The 8,826-nt window shown below is 34.5% G+C and overlaps 1 protein-coding gene across 3 annotated transcripts in view; it reads left to right on the top strand.

Moving 5' to 3' along the window:
• Positions 1–806: 806 nt before the first annotated feature.
• Positions 807–8,826, top strand: part of si:dkey-240h12.4 (death-associated protein kinase 2) — a 42,846-nt gene continuing 34,826 nt past the window's right edge. The window contains exon 1 of one of the 3 annotated variants that reach the window (XM_034705471.1): positions 807–824. The gene's annotated coding sequence lies outside the window, so the exon portion shown is untranslated. Of the gene's footprint in view, positions 825–2,516; positions 2,844–8,826 lie in introns of those variants that run through there. The other 2 variants (XM_034705470.1, XM_034705472.1) reach the window with 2 other exon arrangements.

An 8,826-nucleotide genomic window follows, 5' to 3' on the forward strand; every position in this document is an offset into this window, starting at 1 on the left:
TGAGTGAAATGATATCTAATCATTCTGCCTAGTGGAGGTTGAGATGATAACAGCAAATGATGATTTGAACCTCGAACATCTCTGTTTAGCAGAGAGCCTGGTGCAGAGATGCTGAGTGTTATACAAACCTCCAGCAGTAACATGTCACTGCAGGACCGGCCCGTGGCATAGGCAGTATAGGCAAATGCTAGGGGCGCCGGCCATCCATAGGGGGTGCTGCTGAATGGGTGAGGAAGAAAATTTGAAGATAATAGGAAAAACAATATTGTTTTATCTAATTAAACTTGGAATTAAATTGCAGAATGATGCTATTAAATAGCTTGTGATTCACTTGGTTTTAAAAATAATCGTATTCAAAACAGTTTTTGAAGTCTGTAAGGCTGCTGTTGATAGTTGTGATAGAAACATCAGTTTGGAGAGAGCTTTCGAATGCCAACACTATCCCACCCCACCAGATATCATAGATTTCCCCTACTTCTCGTGCTTGTTCTATGAGGAAGTAGTGCCGGCTTCCCAGCCATTCAGGACAACCTTGTAGGGGCCGCCACTCGACCAATCAGGACAGAGGGTCGAAGAGTAGCTCTGATTGGTTTGTGATAACGAGAACGAAGGGGAATAATAGCATTCCTTTTTTTTTTTTTTTTTTTATGGATATGTTTATTGATTTTTTTTATCCTTTCAAAAACAAGCAACAACACAGGGACAACTCCCATAAAAAAAACAAAAAACATGACAAACAAAATATAAAACAAAACAAAACAAAACAAAACAAAACACTCGGCTCACAAATCCAGCACACAATTGACATTTGAGAGGAGATCCGGGTAAGACCTCACCCTACAAACATATGTACATATTTAGTCCTACACAAACCCCCTTTACAAGAACAGAAGAAACGTTCACTCCAATATAGGACATAAAGGGCGCATTGCTTGATACAAAGGCTTTGAAAAACACAGAGATTTGGCCAATAACTCAAATTATTTCAATTACTGATGAGTATCGATGGGTATTATGACTTTTTTTCCAAACCCAGCAGAAAAAAAGAATAGCTTTTTACCCCATTTCTCCCAACTGCACCTTTAAGAGTTCATGATTGACCTGCTTTTGTTTTGTTGTTGTTGTTTTATTTACACTTTGGAAGCTGTGAGCTTAATTAGATAGAAACTGTAGGCTAGGCTATAATAAGCATTTTGCTTCTGCCTTTTCAGTCATCATTTAAAACATTATTATAATCATGAAAATTATTGTGTTGTATAATGACTGAATAAATTCTACTATTATTTCATTATGCATTTAGAAATTGTATTATTATTTTCCTGCTAAATATCAGTGTTATTACCATTTTATTAATGTTCTTTTAGAGGTCATTTTTATTTTAAAACAAAGGAAACCTGTAACACATAAAGCAGGATGTCAGTTTTCTTCAAGTGTATATGTGATGTGATTGTTGGTGGAGTTGGTCACAATACAAGGGGCACCAGTTAAAATCCTGCCTAGGGCACCAAGTCGGTTAGGGCCGGCTCTGTGTCACTGAGTCAAGTTCTCTTCAATGCTGAACTCCAGCCAGGGGTCTCAAATCATTATCATCAGTGCGTATAGATCCATAATAAAATAATTCAGATGTATAAAGCTTTATGCGCCAACTTCACGCAGTGTTCTCTTTATAAATCACACACCACCGAGAGATATGCGCACTTAGGTCCGCCTCGTATGGTCCGCCCTCTTCACACGCACGCGCACACACGCACGCACACGCACGCACACACACACACACACACACACACACACATTGACCATATATGGTCAATGGAAAGCACCTTATGAATGAAAACACACAGATGAGCCGTAGGTCAGAGGTTCTCGTGGTGACTCACAGGGCGGAGAATACAACAGACCGTGATCCTCGTTAACAAAGTGGAGGGCAAACAGCACTTATTGTTTGTTTCATACGACAGGAGGGTCACAAATGAATAAATGAAGTCTGAAGACGCACTAATATGATGTAATTATTGATTGATAAATGCCGATTTGCGTGAAAATGATGGTACACACAGATTTCGGTCACACACGTTTTATCGCCTGATTGAGGGCCGATGAGAGTATGTGTTTAACTTCTTCATGTTTTCTAATATCAGAGCTCTGGGTTGTAATGAAGATGTGTTGACAGCAGTTACACTCATCATGTTGAAAAGTAGCTTCTTGTGATGGTTTAGTCAGTGCCACCTGCTTGTCAGATTAAGGGAAGCTGCACCAGGACAAGATACCTGTGATATGTTGATATTTAGGGTCAGTTACGCATGGTGATGTGGTCAGGTTGAGGGACACATTTCAATTCTCAGATTATACTCTGATCTGTCTTTAGATCATCCCCGTCAAACACACAGTATATTCATAATTTATTAGAAATTAAATTAAATAACAAAAAACAACAGCATAAAAAACCCTATAAACATCAGCCTCTCTGAAAGCCCTGCTTTTATTTTGAAGCCTGACCGCGACCCGGAAGTCATTTTTCTTTTTATCAGGAATAGTTTGGCGCGTGCTCAAACATGTCAAACGAAGCATACCTGAGACAGGTGGTTTAACGTCTGCAGAGGTGGGAGGGCCGTGAACGCACCACAGGCTTGAAACCCGGGGACTCGGACATGACATCAGAGAGTTCCGCATTCCTCGAACACACACATTGAACGCAAACACACACACTGTACACATACGTACATGGACACACACACGGAAACACATCGTCCAGACCAGGATCAGAATCAGACCACAACCTGGTTCCTGGGTATGATCCTAGGGTCTTCAATTCTCAGAGCCGAACGAGGATCAGCGTAAGCCGGGTGAGTTCATGACCGACTGTCGGTCCTTCCTCCACCATCATGTCTCCACTACCGCCTTCAAAACTCAGCTTAATAACACATTGTGGAACAATGTCCAAGATTAACCCCAAACATGTTTCATATCTAAAATGTATCAGTCTGAAACATGAGTTTAATATCTAAATTTATCAGTCTGAAACATGAGTTTAATATCTAAATTTATCAGTCTGAAACATGAGTTTAATATCTGAGTTCATCAGTCTGAAACATGAGTTTAATATCTAAATTTATCAGTCTGAAACATGAGTTTAATATCTGAGTTCTTCAGTCTGAAACATGAGTTTAATATCTGAGTTCATCAGTCTGTAACATGAGTTTAATATCTGAGGTCATCAATGTGAAACATGAGTTTAATATCTGAGTTCATCAGTGTGAAACATGAGTTTAATATCTGAGTTCATCAGTCTGAAACATGAGTTTAATATCTGAGTTCATCAGTCTGAAACATGAGTTTAATATCTGAGTTCATCAGTGTGAAACATGAGTTTAATATCTGAGTTCATCAGTCTGAAACATGAGTTTAATATCTAAATGTATCAGTCTGAAACATGAGTTTAATATCTAGATTTATCAGTCTGAAACATGAGTTTAATATCTGAGTTCATCAGTCTGAAACATGAGTTTAATATCTGAGTTCATCAGTCTGAAACATGAGTTTAATATCTGAGTTCATCAGTGTGAAACATGAGTTTAATATCTGAGTTCATCAGTCTGAAACATGAGTTTAATATCTAAATGTATCAGTCTGAAACATGAGTTTAATATCTGAGTTCATCAATGTGAAACATGAGTTTAATATCTGAGTTCATCAATGTGAAACATGAGTTTAATATCTGAGTTCATCAGTCTGAAACATGAGTTTAATATCTGAGTTCATCAATGTGAAACATGAGTTTAATATCTGAGTTCTTCAGTCTGAAACATGAGTTTAATATTTGAGTTCTTCAGTCTGAAACATGAGTTTAATATCTGAGTTCATCAGTCTGAAACATGAGTTTAATATCTGAGTTCATCAATGTGAAACATGAGTTTAATATCTGAGTTCTTCAGTCTGAAACATGAGTTTAATATCTGAGTTCTTCAGTCTGAAACATGAGTTTAATATCTGAGTTCATCAGTCTGAAACATGAGTTTAATATCTGAGTTCATCAGTCTGAAACATGAGTTTAATATCTGAGTTCATCAGTCTGAAACATGAGTTTAATATCTGAGTTCATCAGTCTGAAACATGAGTTTAATATCTGAGTTCATCAGTCTGAAACATGAGTTTAATATCTGAGTTCATCAGTCTGAAACATGAGTTTAATATTTGAGTTCATCAGTGTGAAACATGAGTTTAATATCTGAGTTCTTCAGTCTGAAACATGAGTTTAATATCTGAGTTCATCAGTCTGAAACATGAGTTTAATATCTGAGTTCATCAATGTGAAACATGAGTTTAATATCTGAGTTCATCAGTCTGAAACATGAGTTTAATATCTGAGTTCATCAATGTGAAACATGAGTTTAATATCTGAGTTCTTAAGTCTGTAACATGAGTTTAATATCTGAGTTCATCAGTCTGAAACATGAGTTTAATATCTAAATTTATCAGTCTGAAACATGAGTTTGATATCTGAGTTCATCAGTCTGAAACATGAGTTTAATATCTGAGTTCATCAGTGTGAAACATGAGTTTAATATCTGAGTTCTTCAGTCTGTAACATGAGTTTAATATCTGAGTTCTTCAGTCTGAAACATGAGTTTAATATCTGAGTTCATCAGTGTGAAACATGAGTTTAATATCTGAGTTCATCAGTCTGAAACATGAGTTTAATATCTGAGTTCTTCAGTCTGAAACATGAGTTTAATATCTGAGTTCTTCAGTCTGTAACATGAGTTTAATATCTGAGTTCATCAGTCTGAAACATGAGTTTAATATCTGAGTTCATCAGTGTGAAACATGAGTTTAATATCTGAGTTCATCAGTCTGAAACATGAGTTTAATATCTGAGTTCATCAGTCTGAAACATGAGTTTAATATCTGAGTTCATCGGTCTGTAACATGAGTTTAATATCTGAGTTCATCAGTCTGTAACATGAGTTTAATATCTGAGTTCATCAGTCTGAAACATGAGTTTAATATCTAGATTTATCAGTGTGAAACATGAGTTTAATATCTGAGTTCTTCAGTCTGAAACATGAGTTTAATATCTGAGTTCATCAGTCTGAAACATGAGTTTAATATCTGAGTTCATCAGTGTGAAACATGAGTTTAATATCTGAGTTCATCAGTCTGAAACATGAGTTTAATATCTGAGTTCATCAGTGTGAAACATGAGTTTAATATCTGAGTTCATCAGTCTGTAACATTAGTTTAATACCTGAGTTTATCAGTCTGAAACATGAGTTTAATATCTGAGTTCATCAATGTGAAACATGAGTTTAATATCTGAGTTCTTAAGTCTGTAACATGAGTTTAATATCTGAGTTCATCAGTGTGAAACATGAGTTTAATATCTGAGTTCATCAGTCTGAAACATGAGTTTAATATCTGAGTTCTTCAATCTGAAACATGAGTTTAATATCTGAGTTCATCAGTCTGAAACATGAGTTTAATATCTGAGTTCATCAGTCTGAAACATGAGTTTAATATCTGAGTTCATCAATGTGAAACATGAGTTTAATATCTGAGTTCTTAAGTCTGTAACATGAGTTTAATATCTGAGTTCATCAGTCTGAAACATGAGTTTAATATCTAAATTTATCAGTCTGAAACATGAGTTTGATATCTGAGTTCATCAGTCTGAAACATGAGTTTAATATCTGAGTTCATCAGTGTGAAACATGAGTTTAATATCTGAGTTCATCAATCTGAAACACGAGTTTAATATGTGAGTTCATCAGTCTGTAACATGAGTTTAATATCTGAGTTCTTCAGTCTGAAACATGAGTTTAATATCTGAGTTCATCAGTGTGAAACATGAGTTTAATATCTGAGTTCATCAGTCTGAAACATGAGTTTAATATCTGAGTTCTTCAGTCTGAAACATGAGTTTAATATCTGAGTTCTTCAGTCTGTAACATGAGTTTAATATCTGAGTTCATCAGTCTGAAACATGAGTTTAATATCTGAGTTCATCAGTCTGAAACATGAGTTTAATATCTGAGTTCATCGGTCTGTAACATGAGTTTAATATCTGAGTTCATCAGTCTGTAACATGAGTTTAATATCTGAGTTCATCAGTCTGAAACATGAGTTTAATATCTAGATTTATCAGTGTGAAACATGAGTTTAATATCTGAGTTCTTCAGTCTGAAACATGAGTTTAATATCTGAGTTCATCAGTCTGAAACATGAGTTTAATATCTGAGTTCATCAGTCTGAAACATGAGTTTAATATCTGAGTTCATCAGTGTGAAACATGAGTTTAATATCTGAGTTCATCAGTCTGAAACATGAGTTTAATATCTGAGTTCATCAGTCTGTAACATGAGTTTAATATCTAAATTTATCAGTCTGAAACATGAGTTTAATATCTGAGTTCATCAGTCTGTAACATGAGTTTAGTATCTGAGTTCATCAGTCTGAAACATGAGTTTAATATCTGAGTTCATCAATGTGAAACATGAGTTTAATATCTGAGTTCATCAGTCTGAAACATGAGTTTAATATCTGAGTTCATCAGTCTGAAACATGAGTTTAATATCTGAGTTTAATATCTGAGTTCATCAGTCTGAAACATGAGTTTAATATCTGAGTTCATCAGTCTGAAACATGAGTTTAATATCTGAGTTTAATATCTGAGTTCATCAATGTGAAACATGAGTTTAATATCTGAGTTCATCAGTCTGAAACATGAGTTTAATATCTGAGTTCATCAATGTGAAACATGAGTTTAATATCTGAGTTCTTCAGTCTGTAACATGAGTTTAATATCTGAGTTCATCAGTCTGAAACATGAGTTTAATATCTGAGTTTAATATCTGAGTTCATCAGTCTGAAACATGAGTTTAATATCTGAGTTCATCAGTCTGAAACATGAGTTTAATATCTGAGTTCATCAGTGTGAAACATGAGTTTAATATCTGAGTTCATCAATCTGAAACATGAGTTTAATATCTGAGTTCATCAGTCTGAAACATGAGTTTAATATCTGAGTTTAATATCTGAGTTCATCAGTCTGAAACATGAGTTTAATATCTGAGTTCATCAGTCTGAAACATGAGTTTAATATCTGAGTTCATCAGTCTGAAACATGAGTTTAATATCTGAGTTCATCAGTCTGAAACATGAGTTTAATATCTGAGTTCATCAGTCTGAAACATGAGTTTAATATCTGAGTTCTTCAGTCTGAAACATGAGTTTAATATTTGAGTTCATCAGTCTGAAACATGAGTTTAATATCTGAGTTCATCAGTCTGAAACATGAGTTTAATATCTGAGTTCTTCAGTCTGTAACATGAGTTTAATATCTGAGTTCATCAGTCTGAAACATGAGTTTAATATCTGAGTTCATCAGTGTGAAACATGAGTTTAATATCTGAGTTCATCAGTCTGAAACATGAGTTTAATATCTGAGTTCATCAGTATGTAACATGAGTTTAATATCTGAGTTCATCAGTGTGAAACATGAGTTTAATATCTGAGTTCATCAGTCTGAAACATGAGTTTAATATCTGAGTTTAATATCTGAGTTCATCAGTCTGAAACATGAGTTTAATATCTGAGTTCATCAGTCTGAAACATGAGTTTAATATCTGAGTTCATCAGTCTGAAACATGAGTTTAATATCTGAGTTCATCAGTCTGAAACATGAGTTTAATATCTGAGTTCTTCAGTCTGAAACATGAGTTTAATATCTGAGTTCATCAGTGTGAAACATGAGTTTAATATCTGAGTTCATCAATGTGAAACATGAGTTTAATATGTGAGTTCATCAGTCTGAAACATGAGTTTAATATCTGAGTTCATCAGTCTGAAACATGAGTTTAATATCTGAGTTCATCAGTCTGAAACATGAGTTTAATATCTGAGTTCATCAGTCTGAAACATGAGTTTAATATCTGAGTTCTTCAGTCTGAAACATGAGTTTAATATTTGAGTTCATCAGTCTGAAACATGAGTTTAATATCTGAGTTCATCAGTCTGAAACATGAGTTTAATATCTGAGTTCTTCAGTCTGTAACATGAGTTTAATATCTGAGTTCATCAGTCTGAAACATGAGTTTAATATCTGAGTTCATCAGTCTGAAACATGAGTTTAATATCTGAGTTCATCAGTATGTAACATGAGTTTAATATCTGAGTTCATCAGTGTGAAACATGAGTTTAATATCTGAGTTCATCAGTCTGAAACATGAGTTTAATATCTGAGTTTAATATCTGAGTTCATCAGTCTGAAACATGAGTTTAATATCTGAGTTCATCAGTCTGAAACATGAGTTTAATATCTGAGTTCATCAGTCTGAAACATGAGTTTAATATCTGAGTTCTTCAGTCTGAAACATGAGTTTAATATCTGAGTTCATCAGTCTGAAACATGAGTTTAATATCTGAGTTCATCAGTCTGAAATATGAGTTTACACTGCGTGCACAATTATTTGGCATGTGAGTATTTTTGTCGTTTTCTAATTTGATAAGAAGTCAGGTAGTGAATATATTTCTTCAACTGTGTGGTTAAAATGATGCTTTTCAAATTACGTCGGCTGTGTATAACTTGTAAAAATTAAACACTAGGCACCATTTAAATGTTCTATTTATTGAAAATAATAATATTTACTACAACTGTATTCAAACTTCAACAAAAACAACTGATTTCTTTACTTTTCTTTAAGTGTTTCTCAAATGTCCAATATAACCTCCTTTTCTTTCAGTGAGGGTCAGAGGTCACTGTAAACTGATTTAGTTTCTGATGACTTCTCTGCTGACTCTGTGAGCTGTACCTTGTATGTATTTCCAAAG

Source organism: Notolabrus celidotus, chromosome 16, assembly GCF_009762535.1.
Source record: "Notolabrus celidotus isolate fNotCel1 chromosome 16, fNotCel1.pri, whole genome shotgun sequence".
NCBI classification, from domain to species: Eukaryota; Metazoa; Chordata; class Actinopteri; order Labriformes; family Labridae; genus Notolabrus; species Notolabrus celidotus.